Source organism: Heterodontus francisci, chromosome 35, assembly GCF_036365525.1.
Source record: "Heterodontus francisci isolate sHetFra1 chromosome 35, sHetFra1.hap1, whole genome shotgun sequence".
Lineage (NCBI taxonomy): Eukaryota > Metazoa > Chordata > Chondrichthyes > Heterodontiformes > Heterodontidae > Heterodontus > Heterodontus francisci.
The window spans coordinates 44,269,211-44,296,132 of record NC_090405.1 but is presented as its reverse complement, the minus strand read 5'-3'; the positions used below and the strand labels follow the sequence as shown (position 1 = coordinate 44,296,132).

General features: G+C 43.2%; 1 protein-coding gene across 7 annotated transcripts in view; it reads left to right on the top strand.

The window, feature by feature from the left end:
* Positions 1-26,922, top strand: part of LOC137350649 (CUGBP Elav-like family member 4) — an 856,190-nt gene that overhangs the window by 603,525 nt on the left and 225,743 nt on the right. The gene's annotated exons all lie outside the window — the stretch shown is intronic.

Genomic DNA, 26,922 nt, shown 5'->3' with positions numbered 1-26,922 from the left:
GTCTCATCCTGCTCAACGGAGCGGACTCTGTTCCGGAAGCTGATCTTGGAGGCCTCTGTGGCAAAGAGCGAGGCCTGCTGACTCTTCACCTCATGGAGGTCCTCCTTGATCTCGACCCCCATCGACTGCAGCCGGAGCAGATTTTGCATATTTTTCTGGAGTCGAGACATTCCCCCCTGTCTCTCTCTCACCCTCTGAACACCTTTGTGGATAAAGAACCTCTTGATGTTCTCCTTTATCGCTTCCCACCAGTGAACTGGAGACTCAAAGAGGGGTTTCACGGTCCTCCAACCTTTGTAATCCCTTTTGAGTTCCTCAACGTTCTCTGGGGTTAGCAGTGTAGCATTGAGCTTCCACGTCCCTCTGCCAACCGGCTGGTCGTCCTGTAAGTGACAGTCGGCCAGTAAGAGGCAGTGGTCGGAGAAGAACACCGGCTTGATGTCGGTGGATCTGACCGTGAAAGCACGGGACACAAACAGGAAGTCAATCCTGGAACGGGCAGACCTGTCCGATCTTGACCATGTGTATCTGCGCTGCGCTCCGTCTGCAGGTTTGCTGAAGACGTCGTGCAGTTTGGCATCTTTTCCTGTTTCTACTAGGAATCTGGACATAGCGTCCAGTTTGCTGTCGTCACTGCCGGATCGTCCAGCTGCATCGATGATGCAGTTGAAGTCACCGCCTAGGATGACCGGCCTGGACGTTGCCAGCAGCAGTGGGAGCTGCTGGAAGACGGTCAGCCGCTCGCTGTATTGAACTGGGGAGTACACGTTGATCAACTGGAGCGGAACATTGTTGTACATTACATCTGCTACGAGGAGGCGACCGCCCACCACCTCCTTAACTTTGGAGATGGTGAAGTTACCTCCCCGCAGCAGAATACCCAGGCCGGAGGAACGGGAATCATTAGCCCCTAACCAGATCGATGGCCCGTGGGACCACCATCGCAACCATTGCCTGTAGGTGCTGAGGTGTGGCATTCCACACTCCTGCAGAAACAGTAGGTCAGCTTTGACCTTGGCGAGGTAATCCAAGGTTGAAACACATCGCATAGTGTATTTAATGCTACGCACATTAACTGAAGCAATCCTTATACCCATTTTTTAAGTTAGTTGTTGCTTCCCATACCATTTGTCCTTGCTAGTCCCAATCCTTCAGGATGTTCCTGCATACCCACAGTGTACGCAAGTTGTTTCACGATCGGATTAGTACCTGGGAGTATGATGTTATTGCTATTACTGAGACTTGGTTGAGGGAAGGGCATGATTGGCAACTAAATATCCCAGGATATCGATGCTTCAGGCGGGATAGAGAGGGAGGTAAAAGGGGTGGAGGAGTTGCATTACTGGTCAAAGAGGATATCACAGCTGTGCTGAAGGAGGGCACTATGGAGGACTCGAGCAGTGAGGCAATATGGGCAGAACTCAGAAATAGGAAGGGTGCGGTAACAATGTTGGGGCTGTACTACAGGCCTCCCAACAGCGAGCGTGAGATAGAGGTACAAATATGTAAACAGATTATGGAAAGATGTAGGAGCAACAGGGTGGTGGTGATAGGAGATTTTAATTTTCCCAACATTGACTGGGATTCACTTAGTGTTAGAGGTCTAGATGGAGCAGAATTTGAAAGGAGCATCCAGGAGGGTTTTCTAGAGCAGTATGCAAATAGTCCAACTCGGGAAGGGGCCATACTGGACCTGGTGTTGGGAATGACCCCAGCCAGGTGGTTGAAGTTTCAGTAGGGGACTACTTTGGGAATAGTGATCACAATTCCGTAAGTTTTAGAATACTCATGGACAAAGACGAGAGTGGTCCTAAAGGAAGAGTGCTAAATTGGGGGAAGGCCAACTATACCAAAATTCGGCAGGAGCTGGGAAATGTAGATTGGGAGCAGCTGTTTGAAGGTAAATCCACATTTGATAAGTGGGAGGCTTTTAAAGAGAGGTTGATTAGCGTGCAGGAGAGACATGTTCCTGTGAAAATGAGGGATAGAAATGGCAAGATTAGAGAACCATGGATGACAGTTGAAATTGTGAGACGAGCTAAGAGGAAAAAGGAAGCATACATAAGGTCTAGGAGGCTGAAGAAAGACGAAGCTTTGAAAGAATATCGGGAATGTAGGACCAATCTGAAACGAGGAATTAAGAGGGCTAAAAGAGGTCATGAAATATATTTAGCAAACAGGGTTAAGGAAAATCCCAAAGCCTTTTATTCATATATAAGGAGCAAGAGGGTAACGAGAGAAAGAATTGGCCCACTCAAGGACAAAGGAGGAAAGTTATGCGTGGAGTCAGAGAAAATGGGTGAGATTCTAAACAAGTACTTTGCATCGGTTTTCACCGAGGAGAGGGACATGACGGATGTTGAGGTTAGGGACAGATGTTTGATTACTCTAGGTCAAGTCGGCATAAGGAGGGAGGAAGTGTTGGGTATTCTAAAAGGCATTAAGGTGGACAAGTCCCCAGGTCCGGATGGGATCTATCCCAGGTTACTGAGGGAAGCGAGAGAGGAAATAGCTGGGGCCTTAACAGATATCTTTGCAACATCCTTAAACACAGGTGAGGTCCCGGAGGACTGGAGAATTGCTAATGTTGTCCCCTTGTTTAAGAAGGGTAGCAGGGATAATCCAGGTAATTATAGACCGGTGAGCCTGACGTCAGTGGTAGGGAAGCTGCTGGAGAAGATACTGAGGGATAGGATCTATTCCCATTTGGAAGAAAATGGGCTTGTCAGTGATAGGCAACATGGTTTTGTGTAGGGAAGGTCATGTCTTACCAACATAATAGAATTCTTTGAGGAAGTGACAAAGTTGATTGATGAGGGAAGGGCTGTAGATGTCATATACATGGACTTCAGTAAGGTGTTTGATAAGGTTCCCCATGAGAGGCTGTGGAGAAAGTGAAGTCGCATGGGGTCCAGGGTGTACTAGCTAGATGGATAAAAAAACTGGCTGGGCAACAGGAGACAGAGAGTAGCAGTGGAAGGGAGTTTCTCAAAATGGAGACGTGTAACCAGTGGTGTTCCACAGGGATCCGTGCTGGGACCACTGTTGTTTGTGATAGACATAAATGATTTGGAGGAAAGTATAGGTGATCTGATTAGCAAGTTTGCAGATGACACTAAGGTTGGTGGAGTAGCAGATAGTGAAGGGGACTGTCAGAGAATACAGCAGAATATAGATAGATTGGAGAGTTGGGCAGAGAAATGGCAGATGGAATTCAATCAGGGGAAATGCGAGGTGATGCATTTTGGAAGATCCAATTCAAGAGTGAACTATACAGTAAACGGAAAGGTCCTGGGGAAAATTGATGTACAGAGAGATTTGGGTGTTCAGGTCCATTGTTCCCTGAAGGTGGCAACGCAGGTCAATAGAGTGGTCAAGAAGGCATACGGCATGCTTTCCTTCATCGGACGGGGTATTGAGTACAAGGGTTGGCAGGTCATGTTACAGTTGTATAAGACTTTGGTTCGGCCACATTTGGAATACTGCGTGCAGTTCTGGTCGCCACATTACCAAAAGGATGTAGATGCTTTGGAGAGGGTGCAGAGGAGGTTCACCAGGATGTTGCCTGGTATGGAGGGCGCTAGCTATGAAGAGAGGTTGAGCAGATTTGGATTATTTTCATTAGAAAGACGGAGGTTGAGGGGGGGACCTGATTGAGGTGTACAAAATCATGAGAGGTATAGACAGGGTGGATAGCAAGAAGCTTTTTCCCAGAGTGGGGGATTCAATTACTCGGGGTCACGAGTTCAAAGTGAGAGGGGAAAAGTTTAGGGGGGATATGCGTGGAAAGTTCTTTACACAGAGGGTGGTGGGTGCCTGGAACGCGTTGCCAGCGGAGGTGGTAGACGCGGGCACGATAGCGTCTTTTATGATGTATCTAGACAGATACATGAATGGGCAGGAAGCAAAGAGATACAGACCCTTAGAAAATAGGCGACATGTTTAGATAGAGGATCTGGATCGGCGCAGGCTTGGAGTGCCGAAGGGCCTGTTCCTGTGCTGTAATTTTCTTTGTTCTTGTTCTTTGTTGGGCTCAGAAACCCTTCCTGGTTTTTCATGCAGGGTTTGTTCTGCTGGGGTGACATCGGGGGGGTCTTGTAGGCAGCAACGATTGGGCTGTCCTCTGCTGTTCCCCTATGTTCCTCCTCAATAACATCACTGCTCCCGGCTTCCCGGAGCTGGAGTGCGCCAGACGTGTCGTTCTCTCAGTGTTCCGGAGCTGGGATGCGCTGGGCATGTCGCTCGGTTTGGCACTTTGGGTTTGGGGCGCGCTGGGCCCATCACAGCTTCCAGTGCCCGGGGGCTGGGGGGCTTTATCTTCCAGCTCCTTTGAGTTCTGCCACCTCTTTTGAAGGTGCCGTCGTTCTGGCACTTCCTCGTCCAGTGTAGAGGAGCTGCTGTCGTCTGTCTCAGACGGTAGCTTCCTCTTGCCATTGGTTTGGGTGGTGGCCTGTTCTGCTTTTGGAGGCTTTTTCTCTGTGGTTTTCCTTTGTACCACTTGCCACTGACCTGTTTTGTCCGTCTGCTGCCTCCTCCTCCATTGATTCGTCTGTGGAGGAGGGGTTTCCGAGCGCAGGGTAGGTGCTGGGTCGTTGGTTTCAGCTGCCTCCCCTTCTCCTTCTCAGGTAGACTTTCCTCGCTGCGGAGAGGGTTGCTTGTCTCCTTCCCAGCACCAGACGCATTCGTCTTTCCTTCTCCCAGCCTTTTCTTGGACCTTGCCGCCTGAGCATAACTGAGGCAGCGTTTGGGGCAGGTTGTGTAGAGGTGGCCTGCCGCACCACACAGGTTGCAGCACTTACTCTGCCTACAGTCCTTGGTCTGATGCCCTTCCTTCTTGCATTTCTTGCAGACAACCGTGCTGCAGTTAGCTGCCAAGTGACCAGATTTGCCACATGTGGGACAAACTCTGGGCTGCCCAGCATAGACCAAGAAGCCTCGACTTCCCCCGATAGTGAAGCTGGTGGGAGTGTGGATGATGGCTCCATTGGCATCGACCTTCAAGGTCACCTTGACCTGCCGCTTGCTGATCCAAATCCCAAATGGGTCCTTGACATCAGTGCTGCTGCCGGCCACCTCGACGTACCTGGCGAGAAAGGTGAGTACATTCACCACAGGATCATGGGGGTTGTAGAGGTGAATGGTCACCACCCGGTCACGTTGTGACGGCAGCGTGAAGAGTGGCTCCACTGTGAGGATCGACAGCGGCGCCAGGTTCCCTTTCTCCTTGAACACCTTCAGGAACTTGATGCATCCCGCCACGTTCTTGAATGTCACGTCGAAATATCCACTGCTGGGGAAGTCCTGCAGGCAGAAGATGTCTGTAGCTTGGAATCCACAGCAATCGATGAGGATTTTCTTGATGAAGAAGTTGCGATCAACCGGTGCCTCTCTTTCCTTGTCCTTTGGGTGGTGCAGTGGTTAGCACCGCAGCCTCACAACTCCAGCGACCTGGGTTCAATTCTGGGTACTGCCTGTGTGGAGTTTGCAAGTTCTCCCTGTGTCTGTGTGGGTTTTCGCCGGGTACTCCGGTTTCCTCCCACCACCAAAAGATTTGCAGGTTGATAGGTAAATTGGCCATTATAAATTGCCCCTGGTATCGGTAGGTGGTAGGAGAATATAGGGACAGGTGGGTATGTGGTAGGAATATGGGTGGTTGATGTTCGGCACAGACTCGGTGGGCCGAAGGGCTTGTTTCAGTGCTGTATCTCTAAATAAATAAATTCACCACCACCCGAACGGTGTTACGCACCCCCTGGCCTGAAGCGCGAAGATTGGTTATAGCCATTTTACTCAAAGCATACCCAGGATCAAAAGCCACTGATCATGGTTTCTCCCCTTAAACTAATAAGAACAGATACTACGCTTGATCTTAGCCAAAATCAAAATCTTCAAAGCATTTGTCTCAAGTTACAATTAAGTATTAATGAATTCTGAATCCTGCACTGGTGCTCTTTGTAATTATTTAAGTCATCATTACCAAGGTTGAGCCATGCGGTGAGTCCCTTGTCATATGCGCTTTGCTGAGAATAAGCTTCTTTAGTTTCTGGACAAATTGCTACCAATAAGGGCATCATTTTAAAAGAGGGATAATCAGCTTTTGTTAGAGGGAGTGCACTGCCTGTCACTCGGCCGCAGAAGTAAAAACTTGACACATTCACAGTGCAGGTCCTATCATAGGGTAACATTGAAGATGCCTACTGGTCAGTTCCCCATCCTGAAATGGTCATCTGATGACGAATAGCTCCTGCAGACAAATGAAGAGAGAGGATTAAAAAAATCCATGAAAATTTCCCTCTTAAAACTTAATTGAGTTTTTTAATTTAATCATCCATTGATTCAATGCAGCAGCTATCTCATTTTATTTCATGTTAAGGGTCAACGTGGGAACAGAGCTGCCCAGGTTCTCTTGCTGTCCGGAGTTTACAAAGGGGCTATGAGTAAGTTCCCCCATTGGAATGTAAGTACAGTAGATGGAAGTCAGATTTGTGCTGGGCTGAGTCCAGTGACCCTGATTCATGTTGGGATCAATACACCTCATTAAGTGCAAAGGAGAACAGCACCAATCTTTAATCCTTGCTACACACATAGATAAAAAGAGCTTGATTGGGAGGAGCTGTTTGTAGACCATTTTACAGAATGTGGCAATTGCAGCAATGGCCCAATCTTGCCTTTGATTTAATATCTTCAGAACCCGTGAGGCAGCCTGACGCACAGTAAGTATCCAGAATGACAGATTAGGTCAGTGACAACAAAGGTCACATTGGAATGTTTTCTTGTTGAAGCGAGGTTGCGGGGAGAGGCAATGGTTGTCACGTGAATACCAAGAAAACTGCCCTGCAGAAGTAATGGAAAGTGCAATTAAGCTGAATAAGTGAAGTATAATGGCAAACTATGTCTCTTATTTTATCAATTGGTGAACAGCATCCAATGCATTTTTCAATCTCGAGGAGCTGTGTATCGCATTGATTTACTGTGAGGCGGAGTGTTAAAAAAAAAAATGCAGGGTGTCATCTGAAATCAAATAAACAATTCAAGGGTAACTGATGGCATTTTTAAGACGATTTTAAGTTCTTAATGGTTTTGGATTTCAGGGGCAAGTGAGTTTAGTGTAATCATGTAGCCTAGGATGATGCTTGCAATCATCGATCTTCACACACTGCCCCAAACCCATCACCTTTTGTTGGAGAAAACCACTGTGAAACGTGAAACTTGATCAGGAGCCTGCATTTTAAAAAATCATGCATGCTGTGATTAACAGACTCGGAGCTAGCCCTTCAGTGAAAGGAGACAGCGAAGTTTCGAAGCCGCATGGGTCTGGGTGGTTGTTATGGCTGTCAACGGTTGTTAATCATGGAAGAAATTTCATGTCGGCACGTGTGCCATGATGTCAGCTGCACTTTACTAAACTAGGCAATGTAGTAGATTGCTGCTAAATGTACATCGGGCTAAAAGAAAGGCTTGCATTTATATACTGCCTTTCACAATCTCAGGATGTCCCAAAGTGCTTTACAGCCAATGAAGTACTTTTGAAGTGTAATTACTGTTGTAATGTTGGAAACACAGCCAACAATTTGAGCACAGCAAGATCCTTCAAGCAGCAAAAAACAAATTGCCGGATAATCTATTTTAGTGATGTTGGTTAAAGGATAAATATTGGCCCAGGACACCGGAGAACTCCCCTGTTCTTCTTCGAACAGTGCCGTGGGATCTTTTACGCCCACCTAAGTGGGAAGACGGGGTCTGGGTTTGATTTCTCCTCTGAAAGACGGCATCTTTGACAGTGCAGAAATCCCTCAGTGCTTCAAGTCACTAGAGTGGGACTTGAGCCCACAATTGTCTGACTCAAGAGGTGAGAGTGCCACCAACTGGTGGGATTTCCCGTCAAATTGCCAGATGATTCTCAGTTGCTATGGGTGCACTAATGGGAGATCAACCCGATCCTGGATGCACCATAGAGGATCGCACACATTGCGTTGAAAGCTATGTGAATAGGGCCATACAGGAATTGGAGGGTATCTCTCCACCCAACATAGCCCTATCTAAGCAACACCTACACAGTGAAGGTACAAGTACTATAACGTAGAATTTGCTCATTCTACAAATGTACAAAGGAGACTCTTGACATATTTTCTACTATCACCAACAAGATGTTCTGAAGAAGGGTCACTGACCTGAAACGTTAACTCTGCTTCTCTCTCCACGGATGCTGCCAGACCTGCTGAGTATTTCCAGAATTTCTTGTTTTTATTTCAGATTTCCAGCATCCACAGTATTTTGCTTTTATTTAAGATGTTTCTTACCTACTCTTTCTCTGGCCCTCTGGGACCTCGACCTTGAGTTGGCTATTTTACCAAGGGTGGCATTGTAGCCCAGCCTAAACCTGTCTTCAACTGGTGTCCAAACACCAACACTTACCAATAGGAGCAGAGCTGATGGGAGCAGCAAATTGTCGCTCCTGGACTGCTACCCTGTTTGAAATCATTGATTCAGCACAGGCTGAGTTTTAGAAAAAGTCATTCCATGCTAGAGTGATTGGGCAAAAGATTTCTGTTGTGCTGACAACTATCTGTTTGGGAGTGGTCATTGTAGCACAGAGAGAAGTGCAATCAATGTGCAGTGGAAAAGTGGCAGAGGTAGACCATTAATGCACCCATCAGGTCATTTCAATTAGCTTGCAAGCCTACTGCCCCGAGATGGGATTAAAATATTGACATCAGAAATCATCATGCAATGGACATTATCTGTAGGTCTGTAAACCTAAGCTATGGGGGCAATAAAGGATAATCTGTGGAGAGAATACGGCTGATGACTCTTTTTGCCATAAGGCATGAATGAGAATTATTGTCACTTCACAAGTTAAAGGACAAATTATATATGACCCATTCCCATACAACTGCAATCTCTTGCCACCTCCTGTCAGTAAAGGGGCTGAATGCGATCAATTATTCTATGCATAGTGCTCAAATAGACTCTTAAAGGGACAATGTATCGACTGAGTTGTCGCATAATCCTCAATGTTAGATAGAAGATTACTGGACAGTTGTTCCTCTGTTCTTAAAACTGAGTTTTATAGTTTAGAGCTCTCATGCAAAGCAGCCTACAGAAAGACATGTTGAACTCTCACTGATGAGACATTCTGAAGCTCTGTTCCAGTAATTCCATGAATAGCACTAGTGGGCTGTGTACATATTGTTCAATGCCCTTCCTTCATCCCTTGTACTTACTTGTGATGAGTCAGTAGCTCCACAGTCACGTACTGCCTTTGTTACCTCGGCCATTTTCTGTACACAGTGATATTTGACTGGGCGTGGGTGGAGTCGAAGAGTGGGTGGAAAGGGCAGCACATCCAAGTCTAAATTCGTCTCACTTATGTTCCACACACTCCCTCTTTCCAGATGTAGTCATTGGCCACCAAGCTTGGCATTGAGGTCAATTTTGCACGTACCAACTATTGACCTGACTGAGAACAGTTGGCTAAAAGTAGACTCGGAGTCAAACGTAGGATCTTCTTGGTTTACATTCCAGTTACACACTGGTTTAACCAAATCAAAGAAACTCAAAATGTTTTTTTGAATTCTTTGTAGCCCCACTAGTTCCCAAACAAGACATATGTTTAGTGGCTTATAAGTACAACTTTTTCCTCTGAATCAATTATATCAGGATTAAAAATGCAATTGAGGAGACACAAAAGGACAGAACCTCCAATTTAAAAAAGAAGGGGCAATAATTGGACTTCTATAAAAGGTCTATCATTTAGAATGGTGAGAGAGGGGGGTGTTGAAGTCTGAATTGACTGGATGTTCCTTGCACTGATTGATTTTGATCCTTGGAGAATGATTCATTCAACGTTGGATGTGATTCAATCACCTCTGGCACTGAATCTAACCTTGGATGACCTTGGAGCGCACAGGACAAATGAGAGCTGATGAAAGCCTCATCAAACGTGTCCGCAAGTGATCCAGACTGCAGCTGAGGATTCTCGTGGTACATAATATATCAGGCTAAAGATTGAGAGTTATGGGAGTGGGTGGGATCATTGTTGCACATTCACGGGGTCTTCTGCCATTGAGGGAACAACAGGTTAAAACACACAAGGGTGCAGTAGAAATGTAAATACTTAGAGAAATGTTATCCCAAACTTCAACGTCAGCTAAATTCAACAACCAAATAGTTGGTAGGATGGATATTAATAATTAGCACCTTGAGTTAATCTCTGTTGATTGATTATATATATGTTTGCATTTGCAGTTGTATCTTTTTTTTTCTTTCTTTTTGGGCCTCCTTATCTCGAGAGACAATGGATACGCGCCTGGAGGTGGTCAGTGGTTTGTGAAGCAGCGCCTGGAGTGGCTATAAAGGCCAATTCTGGAGTGACAGGCTCTTCCACAGGTGCTGCAGTTGTATAATACAGTGTTAATTAGGTTTTTGCAAACCACAGAACCAGCAAGTAATAAGGCTACTTTTTAGGACTGCTACATTTCAGTGCAAGCTTATGTCTTTTTTGAATTGCTATTTAGTCAGTATACGTAGAAGGTCTCTGCTGATGCTGCTTAATAAATTGGATTATTCAGATGTTAAAGTGGAGCTGTATTTAATCTCACCTGCCACTTTACACTCACGTGTCTCATCGCAGTAAACATCCTCAGGCCAATTAGAGGTTAATTGCTGCCTCTGAGGCGAATGCTTATGGATATCCAACTCCAGGGCAGAAGAAACCAGCGTGAAATGGCTGTCTTTCCTTCCCTGTTATAGTACTATTGGTACTTTGAAGTGTTCCATCTGGTGTGACAGGTGTGCTCTCGGTCTCTCTCCCCCTTTCTCTGTAGGCACGTATGTAGATATACGTATGTATATGTGTATTTGTGTGTGTGTTTATATATACATCTTAAAGTTATACACACAGTTATTTTGGAATGCGATGCATTACCAATTACATTATACGCATATTATACAACATAACTTGTCTGGCCATTCATTTTATTCTGTACCTGGGATCTAGCAATGTGCAAAATGGCTGTTGCATTAGCGTGCATAACAGCAGTCATTCATTTCAAAGTAATTTATTGTGTGTGAAACTCTTTGAGAGCTTTCTCAGAGATGCATTTGGGTGCTTGTCACATGCTGGGATTTTTGATCATTTTGTCACAGGAAGGATTTGGATAACAGTGCCATCAAAATGTTGCTTTTTTTAAAGCAAAGTGTATTCATGTATTTTTTTTAGGTGTCGCGGTTAATTCTATAAAGACCAAAAGCAATGAGAAATTTGATAACCTCAATCAATATCTGATTCTTATTGTGTTGGGAAGTCACTCGCTCCTGGGTGCTTGGCAGGGATTGTCTAGAATAAGGATTCTCCTCCAGTTGTGAACACAGGGAGATAAAAATCAGGACAGAAACACATGCTGACAATCAAGATTTTCCACAGAAAACTATTAGGACAGTCTTTCACCAAGGTCAAAGGCTTAGACTGCAGGAGGGTAGTTGGAAGCTTGGATCAAGTGAGGTGACCCACAGATGTGGGTAACTATAGCATGTTCATTATTTTGTTTTATTGACCAAGATCATTTATATTGATTCAGTTATGTGTGTCCCAATATAATTGTTGATTTGTAACTTCGCTTACTGTCTGAGAAATAAAACAGTTTAGTAATTCATATTTGACCATACCGCAAGTTTTCTTGATCGAATTCAAAAAGATTGGAGGGACAGGTTCAAAAGACATGAATATTCAGTCCCGATCACAAGGTGGGTGTCCCATTGTTACCCTTTGGGCAAAACAACACTGACTACACCTCAAAAGTATTTCATTAGCTGTGAAGCACTTTAGGATGTCTTGAAGTTGTGAAAGAGGCTCTATAAACATTTGTTTCTTTTTAAGTGTTCATCCTCATAATATGCTCCAGTCATGCAACCAATGATAAATTATTTCTAGATTTTAAACATATGTTAATGATGTCAGGTTGCTAACCCATCAGCATGAATGTTGTGTATCAGTGGCACAGCAGGCTGCCTGTGGCTGGCACTGGCTGTAAACCTGGTTTTACTGCTGATCTGGCTGCATATTACCGTCACATGAAATGTTGTGAAAAATGGAGATATTTCAGTGAAAGGTATCACACTGTAATCTGACACTGTAATCTGGCATCCTGAGATATTACAGCCTCAAATATTATCTCTTTCTGAGCATGTTGCTCTTCTTCTAGAAAGTATTTTTCAACCTTATCTTTCCTTCATATCCCTTGCAGCGTGTGCAGCCAGGCTAGGGGATATATAAGTGCAGGAAGATGTGTGTGTGATGAACGCTATTACATATAATACAGAAACAGGCCATTCAGTCTGTGCTGGTGTTTATTTTCCACACAAGCCTCATCTTACCCCATCAGTATAGCCTTCCATTCCTTTCTCCCTCATGTGTTTATCTAGCTTCCCCTTAAATGCATCAATGCCATTCGCCTCAACTACTCCATGTGGTAGGGAGTTCCACAGTGCTTTCACATGAATATATTTTGCATATATACAGTACTTTTGCGAATATATTCACTTGAATATATTTTGTAGGTGTGGCAGAGAAGGTACTAGCAACAACCCTATCCCTGACCCTTACAGTACAACCATACAGCTGCCCCAACAGCCTCAACGATTTGTCCAAGCAGAAGATCCTTTTGTGTTGTCTTGGTATTATCAATATAATCTAAATTTGCAACCTCTATTCTATCACCCCAAACCTCCTCAGCCATCGAGGAAAAGGCACGAACTTCTCAAGTCTGTCTCCATCCTCATCCCTGGTAACATCCTGGTGTTATCCTTCCTATAATAGGGTGCCCAAAACTTGCATGAATAATCCAATTGTGGCCTAACTTACATCTTGGACAAGTTCAGCATTATATTTTTGCTTTAGTATTCTGTGCCTGTAGATACAAAGGTAAAGGCGATATTTGCATTTTTATGGCCTTGTCTACATTTCTTGTCACCTTTAATAACCAGTGTTTTTGTACACTAAGATCATTTTGCTCCTCCATTAAAAGTGCATTGCCTTTCCCGAATCGTAAACCCACCCCATAAAACGGAGTTGTCAACTCTTTCATTAAACATTTTTTCATAAAGAGATATATCCTGAAAACTGCATTGGCCTCCAGGAAACAACAAATGCTTCCACTGAGGGAGTTTTGGGAGAGACAGAAAGAGATGGGCTTATGTTGCATTCATACTTCCATAAGTTTCATTTCACACTGACAGTAAAATTTAAAGTATAAGAAAAAACAGAAACTCTGTGCAAGTGAGGCTGTATCTTTAAAGAAAGGAATATATTAATGTTTCAAATACAGACCTTCATCAGGTTCCTAATTACCAATGGCCCAATTTTAATGTAGGAATGATGGTGAGGCTGTCACTGTTATTAAGGAGTAAATCAACAACTTTAGCAGCCACGCACAAGCAGCTAAACACAGAAATCAGAAAGTTGCTATTCAATTTGCCCTGCTCCTCCATAAGCTTCACAACACTGAGAAATTTGACATTCCAAAATGTGAAGGTTATGAAATTGTCATACTTACCCACTAGATACCAACTACATGCTCCAGAAAAAGTTAGCACTTGTCCATTCAAGTATAAGTTATTTTTTTTAATGGTGTGATAAGTCTTAATTATTGCCAAACTGCCTCTCTGGCACTGAAAATTTACTTTTACAAGTGTGGAGTCTCATTCTTTCAGATTTTAATCATTGTTGGAGATTTCTTAAAAATTAACACTAAACTTATTTTATGTTTTCCTTTTCTCTTTTATCTCTCTCTCTTAATCCTATCTTTCTTTCCCTTTCTTTAGTCTGCTTTCTTTATATGATTATACATTGAATTAAATATTCTGTATTACACTTGCTAGCTTAAACTCTGCATGTCTCAATGATTATTCTTCAATCAGTTTGGCTGAAGAGATTCACTATTGCTTGTCCTGTTCACACAGTTCCCAGATCCCTTGTAGAGATCACCTTTCTTCCCTGTGGCATACTATGGAATTCATTTTGAAAGTATTTCGGACTTCTTCAGATGACCGATGATAGTAACTTGCTGTTCAAAAGCCTACAAAAAGTCTTTGGGCAGCTGGAAGTGCAATGAATGCAAGGCCAGTCCTTCACTGCTGATTGCAAAATCCAGGCCAACATATCTGTAGCGTTGGTCTGAAGCAAAACTGCAATTGTGGTTTCTATGCAGCTTTGGAGAGAGTGAGGAGATTAGAGCGGAACAGATAAGAATGTAGACAAACTTACTGATGAAGATCTTAGGCCTCTATTAATGTCAAAAAGTTACCCTAATAATCAATTTTTGAATGAATAGTTATGTCCCTGAAGAGGACATAATCTTCACAATTAACCGTTGCATATACAAGGATGTTACCAGAATTGGGTGGGGGGTTGGGTGGGGGCGGTGCAAAGATCAAGAAAGATCAAACAGGCTGGGCTCCTTTCTCTGGAGTAAAGAAGAGTAAAAGGTTACCTAATAGAGGTCTTTAAAGTTATGAAGGGGTTCAATAAAGTGCACGTGGAGAAACTGTTTCCAATTGTAGGTGAGTCCAGAACAAGGAAGCATAAGCAAGGAAGCTGTCATGCTCACATCTCTGTCCTGAGATTGCTGCAGTGTTCCAGTGAACATCAACGCAAGCTCGAAGAACATCATCTCATTTACCGATTAGGTGCACTATAGCCTTCCGGACTGAACATTGAGTTCAATAATTTCAGAGCATGGCGGGCCCCCCAATTTACTTTTATTTTTAGTTTTTTTTTTAAAAATGTTGTGTTTATTTTATTTTATCTTAGTTTGTTCAGTTTGCCTACCCACTGATTTTTTTTCTTTTTTTTCATGTTTGTGCTTGTGGCTGTTCAGTTTTCAGTCCATTAACACCCTATCTGTACTAAATTTGTCTTTCAGCACACCATTAACATATTGTTTGCGTTTGCTCCATGACCTTCTGGTCGGTTATTCTCTGTGACTTTGTCCTATTTACACCTTCTCCTTTGTTATCTCTTGCCCCACCCCCGCTTTACTTGCTTTAAACCTTTCACATTTCTAATATCTGCTAGTTCTGATGAAGGGTCACTGACCTGAAATGTTAAGTCTGCTTCTCTCTCCACAGATGCTGCCAGACCTGCTGAGTATTTCCAGCATTTCTTGTTTTTATTTGAGCATAAACATAAGATAGTCACTAATACACTAAATAATCATTTGGGAGGAATTTCTTTGCACAGAAAGGTGAGAATGTGGAACTTGCTGCTTGGAGTGGTTGAAGCATTGATATCATTGATGTATTTAAGGGAAGGCTTTGATGAGGGAGAAGGCAATAGAGGGATACAGGGGTATGATGCAAAGGGGTAACTAATGTGGGAAGGGACTCGAGGAGAGCAGAATGGCCTGGTTCTCTGCTGTGGATTCAATGTGTTTCTACATTATGTTGAATGAATATAGGATGCAAAATGGGCTGAGCCAAGAGCAAAAATGTGAACTGAATCTGTCTAAATTGAAGGAGGAAGGGGGTGATGCATGTTTGTTTCTAATTAATTCCATTTTTGACTAGTTTATAATGCCTATCCATTCAACCATTTGGCACAATGCATCAATGGGACAATTTGTTCTGTTCTGTGCCTGTGATGTGCTATCTCAATTTAGTTGATTACTGTATTTAAGTTGTTCTAATGTAGTGATATGGAAAAGATTACAATGGGTTTCTACTCTGTCACCATGTTACTAATACATATCTGTATGAGACACCTGAACAAAAATGCAATTTGGGGAGAAATGATGCAGTTAACATCACAATGCTATTTTTGTCTTGCCCTGTCTGACTCACGCCAGCTCCTGGTTGGTAGAAGTCGGGAGATAGTCATTTCATGTGATAATTAAAGGGATCATCACTTGCAGTAAGAGAACATAGGATGGAGGTTTGAGAGGCATTTTGATGGCAGTCTTTTGTGGCTTCTGCATCTTAGAGGCTTTCAAATTTAAACAGTTATTTTTGACTATGTTAAAGGTGCTATGTAAATGCAAGTTGTTGTTGCACGTTATGTTGCCTGATGCTTCAAAGTCTTGCTTTTTACTCATCCCTTTAAGGTGCAACTGCAGGCCGTTGACAACTGGCCACCCTATAGAATTTCCCACTCCAGAATTAAAATGGGATATGGGTGCCCTGAATCTTGATATTTAACACAGGGAAAGATGCAAGAAAGAGCCTGCAAGACGATGTGTATGAAACTCAGAAAGAACACCAGAGAAACATCCATTAAAGTAAAGATCATTGTAAGGAAGTCAGCTGCTTTGAGGTCAATTGATACGTATAGAAGAGCTGTTGGATCAGTGTCTGAGGAAAGGGATGAGTTGTTACAGAGATAGTAACAGCATTATGATTATTTTCACATAGGGTAGACAAGAAAATAAATTTGCTCCAAGGTTGCTGATCAATAGTTGTTGGATATGGAGAAATAAACCATAATAGGGTATTCATGCACAGACACTGGATGAAGTGAGCTAGATAGTTCTTTTCTTGCACTGGACTTTATGTTCTTAAATTAATGTCAACAAGGTAGAGAGTACAAGCCATCAAAACAAATCTAGATATTCTGACAAACTGCTTCTTCTAACTACATAATACTTCTCAAATGGAGATTGAGAATCACACAGATTGCAGGTGGGAAACCAAACCATATGTTGTACGCTGAATATTTCCAGTCACAACAACACTTTGCTTTCCTCTTGCTATATCTACTGGCACAACTGATACCAGTTGATAAAGATAGCAATACATAGTATAGAGTCAGCAAAGGAGGTGCTACCTTCTATTTCTGCAGAAGGAGGGGGGAAATTGTTAAGTTGGACTTTGTGTAGCCCTCCTCTGCAATGAATAGTTTAACTTTCAAGCTGTCTCATGCTTGCAGTTGTGCAAGATTCACATACGTGTGATTAATCAATGGTTATTCCATTTTACACCACCAGTTAGTTATGGTGAATTACTGGTGCATTTCTGAGGGTGGTGGGTGATTTGGGTGGCATGTTCCCTGAGGAAAATGATGAAGAGCAAAATTAAAATTGATGACTTCTGATTCATTTTAAGCACTTTTATTTTTCACGAAGAATGGATTTTGCATGTTTCAGAACAAAAGTTGGTTTTTCAATGCTTTAACTAGACCAGTTGAGGTAAAGAAGGTTGAATTCAGCCAGAGATTCCATTCCTGACTGTTTGTCCAGTGAGACCTGTTGAAAAGTACCCTGGGCAACATTAGCTTTGGCATCTCAGCCAGAGTCAGGATGTTTAGGGGAGGAGAGGTCAGGAAGAAAATTAAAACCTTGCAGGTGACTAGTTCTTGATTCTACGAGTGCCAGGTGGTGGCAGTGAAAAAGATATTTCTGTTATTCGTGCCAACAATACATTTGATTTTGGATTTCAGTTTGCTTTTATATTTGTTCTTGATATGTGGGCAACGCTGGTAAGGTCATATCCATTATCCATCCCTAGTTACATTGTGGAACTGAAGGCTTGTGTAGGCCAAGCCAGGTAGGCATAAATGGTTCGTTCCCCTCCTTAAAGTACGTTAGTTATCCAGTTGGGTTTTAATGGCAATACGGCAGCTTTCATAGCAATTATTTTCTTGTGCCAGCTGTAAAATAAGTTTTCACCAGGAACAATTGCAAAACTTTGCTAAATGGATTGCTTTTCAAGTGCAATATTTGATGAGTAACCAATTGTACCAGTAAGCTTAGTGGGGGGGGGGGGGGGGCGGGGGCGGGGGCGATAAAACTTTAATGAACCTTCTAAATAAACCTCACCCTCATTTTAGATGGCTTGGGCTGATAAGTGACTAGTTACATTGTGCCACACAAGTGCCAGGCAAAGACTATTTCCAACAAGAGAGAATCTAACCATCTCCCCTTGGCATTCAATGGCATTACCATTGCTGAATCCCCCACTATCAACATCCAGGGGGTTGTCATTGACCAGAAATTGAACTGAAGCAGCCATATAAATACCTTGGCTATAAGAGCAGGTCAGAGGCTGGGAATTCTGTGGTGAGTAGCTCACCTCCTGACTCTCCAAAGCCTGTCTACAAGGCACAAGTCAGGAGTGTGATGGAATACTCTCCACTTGCCTGGATGGGTGCAGCTCCAACAACACTCAAGAAGCTCGACACCATCTGGGGCAAAGCAGCCTGCTTGATTGGCACCCCATCCATCACCTTCAACATTGACTCCCTCCATCACCAACACACAGTAGCAGCAGTGTGTAGCATCTACAAGATGGGCTGCAGCAACTCACCCCTCCTCCTTTGACAGCACCTTCAAAATCCACGACCTCTACCACCTAGAGGACAAGGGCAGCAGATGCATGGGAACGCCACCACTTGCAAGTTCCCCTCCAAGTCACACACCATCCTGACTTGGAACTATATTGCCATTCCGTCACATCGCTGGGTCAAAGTCCTGGAACGCCCTAAAAGCACTTGGGTGTACATACACCACATGGACTGCAGCGGTTCAAGAAGGCAGCTCACTACCACCTTCTCAAGGACAATTAGGGACGGGCAATAAATTCTGACCTTTCCAGTGATGCCAACCATCCCAGGAAAGAATGAAAAAAAAGCCAGTCAGTGTAAGGGACATTATTTTACAGGCCAATGTGTTTTTATCAAATGGGCTAAATTTGTTTTTTTAAGAGAAGGTTTTACAGGTATATTTATGTTTGCTCTGAGACAAAATAAGTTGGATTATTTGTATCTTAACATACTTTAGGTCTACATGGTACCTCTATCTATATAAAGATAGGGAGTGAGTATTGACACCAGTGTTTCAGTCAATGAGTTGGAGATTGAGCAGGACCTACAGGAAACAGAGTCTATTTTACAGCAGAGTCTGTTTTACAAATTTATTTTTCTATTTTTGAGCACAAAAATCAAGGCTGACACTTCAGTGCAGCACTGAGGGAGCGCTGCACTGTCGGAGGTGCCGCCTTGCAGGTGAGACATTAAACCAAGGCCTACTGAGGTGGATGTAAAAGATCTTGTGTGCTATTTCAAAGAAGAGCAAGGGAATTATCCCTGGTGCCCTGGCCAATATTTATCCCTCAATAAATCACCAAAACCATTATCATATTGCTGTTTATGGGAGTTTGCTGTGTGCAAATTGGCTGCTGTGTTTCCTGCATTACAATAGTGACTACACTTCAAATCTACTTCATTGGCTGTAAAGAACTTTGAAACATCTGGTGGTCATGAAAGACCCTATGTAAATGCAAGTCTTTCTTTGTTGCAGCAAACAGTGTATTTTACAACAGAGTCTATTTTACAACAAACAACAAACAGAGTCTACTTACAGTAAACAGGGTCTACTTCAGCAAACAGAGTCTGTTTTACAGCAGAGTCTATTTTTACAGCAGAGTCTATTTTACTGCAAACAGAGTCTACTTACAGCAAACAGGGTCTATTTTACAGCAAACAGAGTCTGTTTTACAGCAAAGAGAGTCTACTTACAGCAGAGTCTATTTTACAGCAGAGTCTATTTTACAGCCAGCAGAGTCTACTTACGGCAAACAGAGTCTATTTTACAGCCAGCAGAGTCTACTTACGGCAAACAGAGTCTATTTTACAGCAGAGTCTATTTTGCAGCAAACAGAGTCTGTTTTACAGCAGAGTCTACTTACAGCAGAGTCTATTTTACAGCAAACAGAGTCTACTTACAGCAAACGAGTCCATTTTACAGCCAGCAGAGTCTACTTACAGCAAACAGAGTCTATTTTACAGCAGAGTCTATTTTGCAGCAAACAGAGTCTGTTTTATAGCAGAGTCTACTTACAGCAGAGTCCATTTTACAGCAAACGAGTCTATTTTACAGCAGAGTTTATTTTACAGCTAACAACATACAGTCTATTTTACAGCAAACAGGGTCTATTTAAACATTGTCCTACAGCAAACAGAACTCATGGTTGAATCTACAGTGGAGGCTCTTGAGTACAGCAGGACTATTTCTGAAGACAAATACAGTGAATGAAGCAGCAGGGTCTCCAGGCATGACTGACAGGGAAATTATCCAATCTTTATTCTGGCTGGGACTTGTGGTGTCACTATATGCAGCCATAAAGATATTCCATACGACACCATTATTTACTTATGGCATCAAACTCCTGCATCATTTCCATATCAAATCTTATTTTGTTTTTGCGTCATATTTGTATTCACCAAACAGCAACAAGTTACAACTGAACACTATGGAATGTGCCAATCAGTAAGGGTGAGCAGGAATGAACACTACCAATTCTGGCATTCAAAATAATCCAAATCAAAATTGAGCAGTTGGCAACGGCTAATACCATCTGTTACTTAATCTCAAATAGAGTCAGTAGTAAGAGAAGTAAGTACAGATATACTTGAGGAGAAACCCGGTGAGGGGGATTGATTGGGTCTTGTAATTTCTGTAATGTCATCTAAATAGTTACAGTAGTTGATTCCATTGTAGTCCAGAGAGGACTAGATGGAAACATTCCCTGCCTAATTTTTCTGGTGCCCTCCCCTCCATCCACTACCCCATCCTGTCAGAACTGCACCAGAGATAGCAACGCAACCCGGGAGAAAATCACAACCCAGTTTTTCAAAAAAAAAACACTCATTCAAACAAGTAGCAAATTCTGGAAGGATTGAACCACTATTCAAGTTTGGAAGGAGGCTCTGAATAAAAGGCTGCATGTAAGGATGTATATTATGTATATTAAGTGCCTTGGTAAAGTTAAGAACCGTTGCTATGATATTTGGTAAAGAAGAAAAGATACTTGATCATTTCAAATATTCTTGACATTCCTGATAAAAATGCAGTCCAGTAAAGGCAAAAGGAGGCTCTCCGTATTATTTATAAGTCATTTATTTATTATAATTGTGGTGTTTATTTATCTACTTGGAAGGAAAATACTTCTCATTGATTTTCCAGGAACTAATTGGAGTATAATTTCACTGCTTCGCAGAAGATCTCAAATTCGAAATCAATGCTCCTCCATTCAAATGACATTTGGATGAAGCGTTGTGGTTGGCAAGGGCACAGGATGTACTCTGGATGGAAGAGTCCATACTGATCCTAGGCCCAACCATCTTCAGCTGCTTCATCAATGACCTTCCTTCAATCATAAGGTCAGAAGTGGGGATGTTCACTGATGATTGCACAATGTTCAGCACCATTTGCGACTCCTCAAATACTGAAGCAGTCCGTGTAGAAATGCAGCAAGACCTGGACAATATCCAGGCTTGGGCTGATAAGTGGCAAGTAACATTTGCACCACACAAGTGCCAGGCAATGACCATCTCCAACAAGAGAGAATCTAACTATCTCCCCTTGACATTCAATGGCATTACCGTCACTGAATCCCCCACTATCAACATCCTAGGGGCTACCATTGACCAGAAACTGAACTGGAGTAGCCATATAAATATCGTGGCAACAAGAGCAGGTCAGAGGCTAGGAATCCTGTGGCGAGTAACTCACCTCCTGACTCCCCAAAGCCTGTCCACCATCTACAAGGCACAAGTCAGGAGTGTGATGGAATACTCTCCACTTGCCTGGATGGGTGCAGCTCCAACAACGCTCAAGAAGCTTGACACCATCCAGGACAAAGCAGCCTGCTTGATTGGCACACCATCCACAAACATTCATTCCCTCCACCACTGACACACAGTGGCAGCAGTGTGTACCATCTACAAGATGCACTGCAGCAACGCACCAAGGCTCCTTAAACAGCACCTTCCAAACTCGCGACCTCTACCACCTCGAAGGACAACAGCAGCAGATGCATGGGAACACCATCACCTGCAAGTTCCCCTCCAAGTCACACACCATTCTGACTTGGAACTATATTGCCGTTCCTTCACTGTTGCTGGGTAAAAATCCTGGAACTCCCGAACAGCACTGTGGGTGTATCTACCTCACATGGACTGCAGCAGTTCAAGAAGGCAGCTCACCACCACCTTCTCAAGGGCAATTAGGGATGGGCAATAAATGCTGGCCTAGCCAGTGATGCCCACATCCCCCGAATGAATTTTTAAAAATGTTCTTTAAGAGATGGTGCATTACCTCAAGTATGGCTGGTGGCATCATAATGGGTGCTGCTAATCTGGTGCCTACTAATACTTTTCATCTCATCACTAACAGCATTAAGTACTTAGACTGGGCTGCTCGCAACACATGCCCAACAGTAAAATAAGAGCAAAATTACACAGGGCACCAACTTGATGTCGCTTCGATTACGTGATGGAATGAAAACTGGTATTGTGGGTGGGACACATTAAAGATCACATCTTCTTTAAGCAAATTCCTGTTGTACAGAACTCTTGGAGAGAGTTTCTTTGCAGCCAGCTTCTTTGTAATATTGTGGAAATAATGCTTCTCACATTGCATAAAGACTCTCTCTTTGATCTGATCTGGAAACCAAAAGAAAAATACGTTAGGTGCAAAAAGTACAATCATAATCTAAACATTACAGAAAGATTAAATGAGTACACTGACATGCACTGTAAAATTGAAATAGATATATTGGCAATCTATCCATCGCTTTAAATTGGAACGTTAAACACTTTACATTTTATGGCGGTTTCTAATGCTGGGAAGGCCTACTGTCCAATCATAGGAAATGCAAGCTGAACTGTTAAAGGCACTCATTAGCATGCTGGATGCATACATAATTAGGCAGCCACTCAGACTGAACACAAGTGAATAATGCAGGTCCCGAGCCATTCAGGAAAACATCACAGGGTGTGTTTGCAGAGGGAACTGCATGGAAGCATTCTATGCCTAATTTCCAGGTGTCCCCCCCCGTGCCTCCCCCCCCCCCCCCACAACCGTGTCCAAGTCACACCAAAGGTAACAATCCAACCCGATAGAAAATTACCATACGATTTTTGGAGAATCTTATGAAATTGCCAGTGTTTGATTAAAAAAAACTGACGTGTGTAAAACAGAGTCAAAAGTTGGATTCTCCCTGAAATGACAAAGTAACAACTAATTTTGGACTTCACATCAGTAGTGAAAGTCTACCTGTGCCAAGTCTTAAATTAGCTATCGGAATTAGCTCCTTTCCCACTTTCAGATTGAGGAGATGCATGGGAGAGATTTCTGCTGTGTGCTATGAAGCAGATTTGACCTATATGCATCTCTGGCAGGTGTAGCTCTGCTTTGGGATTGCACAATTAGAAAATTTTCTCTTAGGTTTTTTTAAATTTCAAAATATACTTTATTCATAAAAATCTGTAAAAAATACATTACAAAACAGTTCCAAACAGCACCAAGTCAAAAAATACAAACAGTGCAAAGGAGGTCAGTTTCCTTTAATACAGGAGTGATTTGCCTCACAACCCTTCCATTTCATTTTTCATGCCATATACAGCAAACAAATATTCTCCCGATACAGTTCGAGGGGTTTTCCGTGGATCCAGCCCCTCAGTTCAGCTTGGTGGGGGGACCTTACATTGTGGTCTTTCCCCATTGAGCCTTTGCTGTGGCTGCCCCAAGCTTTAGTGCGTCCCTCAGCACGTAGTCCTGGACCTTGGAATGTGCCAGTCTGCAACATTCGGTCGTGGACAACTCTTTGCGTGGTAAGACCAGCAAGTTTCGGGCAGACCAAAGGGTGAATTGATAGTCCTCCAGCAGCAGTTGATGTTTATCTCGGTGTGCGTCCCTGGGAACAGCCCGTAGAGCACAGACTCCTGTGTTACAGAGCTGCTTGGGATGAACCTCGACAAAAACCACTGCATCTCTTTCCACACCTGCTTTGCAAAGACACATTCCAGAAGGAGGTGGGCAACAGTCTCTTCCCCACCACAGCCTTGTTTTTTTTTATATTTTCAAAATATACTTTATTCATAAATCTCTGTGAAAAATACATTTCCAAACAGTTTCAAACAGCACCAAAAAATACAAGCATTGCAAGGGAGATCAGTTTCCTTCATTACAATCATGAGTTGCCTCACAACCCTTCCATTTCACATTTGTCATGCCATATACAATTTCACAGCACACAAAATTTTCCCAATACAGTTCGAGGGGGTTCCCATGGATCCAGCCCCTCAATTCAGCTTGGTGGGGGGACCTTACACAGTGGTCTTTCCCCATTGAGCCTTTGCTGCGGCTGCCCCAAGCTTTAGTGCGTCCCTCAGCACGTAGTCCTGGACCTTGGAATGTGCCAGTCTGCAACATTCAGTGGTGGACAACTCTTTGTGCTGGAAGACCAGCAAGTTTCGGGCAGACCAAAGGGCATCTTTCACCGAATTGATGGTCCTCCAGCAGCAGTTGATGTTTGTCTCGGTGTGCGTCCCTGGGAACAGCCCGTAGAGCACAGACTCCTGTGTTACAGAGCTGCTTGGGATGAACTTCGACAAAAACCACTGCATCTCTTTCCACACCTGCTTTGCAAAGACACATTCCAGGAGGAGGTGGGCAACCGTCTCTTCCCCACCACAGCCACCGCAGGGGCATTGCGCGGAGGGGGCGAGACTTCGGGCGTGCAGGAAGGATCTGATGGGGAGGGCTGTTCTCACCACCAGCCAAGCTACGTCTTGGTGCTTGTTTGAAAGTTCTGGTGATGAGGCATTCCGCCAAATGACTTTGGCGGTCTGCTCGGGGAACCATCCGACAGGATCCCCTGTCTCCTTTTCCCGTAGGGCCTTGAGGACATTCCGTGCAGACCACTGCCTGATGGACCGGTGGTCAAAGGTGTTTTCCCGCAGAAACTTTTCCACGAAGGATAGGTGGTACGGCACGGTCCAACTGTATGGAGCATTCCGCAGCAATGTGACCAGGCCCATCCTTCGCAACACCGGGGACAGATAGAACCTCAGCACGTAGTGACACTTGGAGTTTGCGTATTGGAGGTCTACACACCACAGCCTGGTAGGTTTAACAAGATCATTAACCCCTTTTCTAAGAACAGTCTTACAATTTCATTTCACATTGTGCAGAGTAAATACCTCACCCCCTCCTTTAACTCCCAGTGACCTGACCTAGATTTATGTCTCAACCTGCATTACTCAGCAAAAACACATTATCTGGTCATTATCACATTGTGAGACCCTGCAAATTGGCAACCACATTTCTTAAATTACAACAGTGACTGCACTTCAAAAGAAAAGGTACTTCATTGATTTTAAAATGTTTTGGAACATCCTGGTGGGCTATATAGATGCAAGTCTTTCTTTTTACGTACCTTCTATGTGTGATTTATAAATAGTTACAACTGAGTTTCCATAACAGCAGTTGTAAAGTAGGGGAGATTTTAGTCTAATAGGATGTTTAATCTGGACGATATGATAATTTACACATGATCATAATGACACTGCCTGTTTGATTTGAAGTCTCCCTCTGTCTTATACTATTTGTGAGTGCTAATATGTTTTAATTGCCCGAGTATGTCTGCTTAAACTGGGGTGGAAATTCCATTTGGTCTGTTGAACCCTACTGCTAAAGAAGCCTGGACTTCCCTGGAGGCAGACGCTGCTTAGTTCCGCTGGTAAACAGTCAGATTGAATGGCACTTGTCCTTCATTTAATGGAGCATTGTCATTTGAAATGTCACCTTGAAGCTTATTGTGTGAGTGATTCTGAAGTTTCTGCCAAGTTTAATGCAGTAAACATTTCCAAGAAGACAATTCAAGGTTAGAGTGGACAAAAAGACTGAAAATCTCTGTGCTCAGGTCTCCTGTTGTAGGTAGTGGATATTTGATGGTAGAAATGGATTATCATTAATCATGTATATGGCAACTTTTTTTCCTATTTTAACTCCAAATTGCTAAGCAGTGAGTGGAATGGAATTATAAAGATTTACCAACTCATTGGATGGTTGTCTAGTAAAACCTTCGATTGGCTGGAGTATTTTGGTTTGTTAGAACCTGGCTCGGATAGGTTGAATTTGGGTTAGTTCTGCTGTACGTATGAAGTGTTTGCCAACACACCAACAATGCTTATTTTGAAACAAAACCTAGAACTGTATCGATCCGAGAAAAGTTAACTCGGAATAGTAATTGTAAAACCTCACACATCACTTCACCTGCCTGGAGAGCTCTTTGGCAGGAAGTGGTGCTGCCTAGAGCAACTTAACCTTTGTATACTGATTCAAATTGCAAAGGTTGGTGAAGGATGAACTCGGCTGCAGGAAGATTCCGGGCGTTCTGGTGTAAAATGGTTGCTGCTTTTGCCCCCCCATAACAATAGTCACTGCTTTCCAAATTTGTTGTGTGCAACATGTTGAGATGTTTCAATGACAAGATGTGCAGTAGATAGAGATAAACAAATAGATAATAGATATACCTTTGGCTGCTTTCCGATATAAAAACAAAGCTGAATAGGCATTCCTTATGTAGCTTTCAATTCACCTCCTGAATGGTCTGGTGAAAGAAGACAGCATTTTTCAATTATTTTCCACAAACCTTGGACACGAAAAGACAACTGTTTGTGAGGATGTGATTGGTAGATGTTATAGAGATAGGGAGAGGCAAAGCCATGGAGGCTTGAAAACGAGGATGGCAATGTTAAAATTGCTTGGTAAATGGAGACAGTTTCATTGGAGCCTTCAGCCAGAAACCAACGCATACTTTGCTGTACGACAGGCCCTCTGTTTCAAACCAGTTTGTGCTGGTTATTTACTCAAACTAATAGATGCTGTGCCCTTTTGTACTCCAGTATTATTATACCAGTCATGTCTATCCCAGGACATTTTTAAACTCTAATTATATACTGAAGAAAAAGGGGGGAAATAAATTGCAACAGCTTGCAGTGTAACAGATTTAGCATCTGCTGCAGCTCAAACAGCCCCTGGTGGCCAAGATTTTGGACTGTTTGAAGAACAAAACCTGCCAGAACCTCCCCCACCAATGTGGCAACACTTTTCAACCTGTGAGCCTTCTGTTGTTCTACAGCTGCAC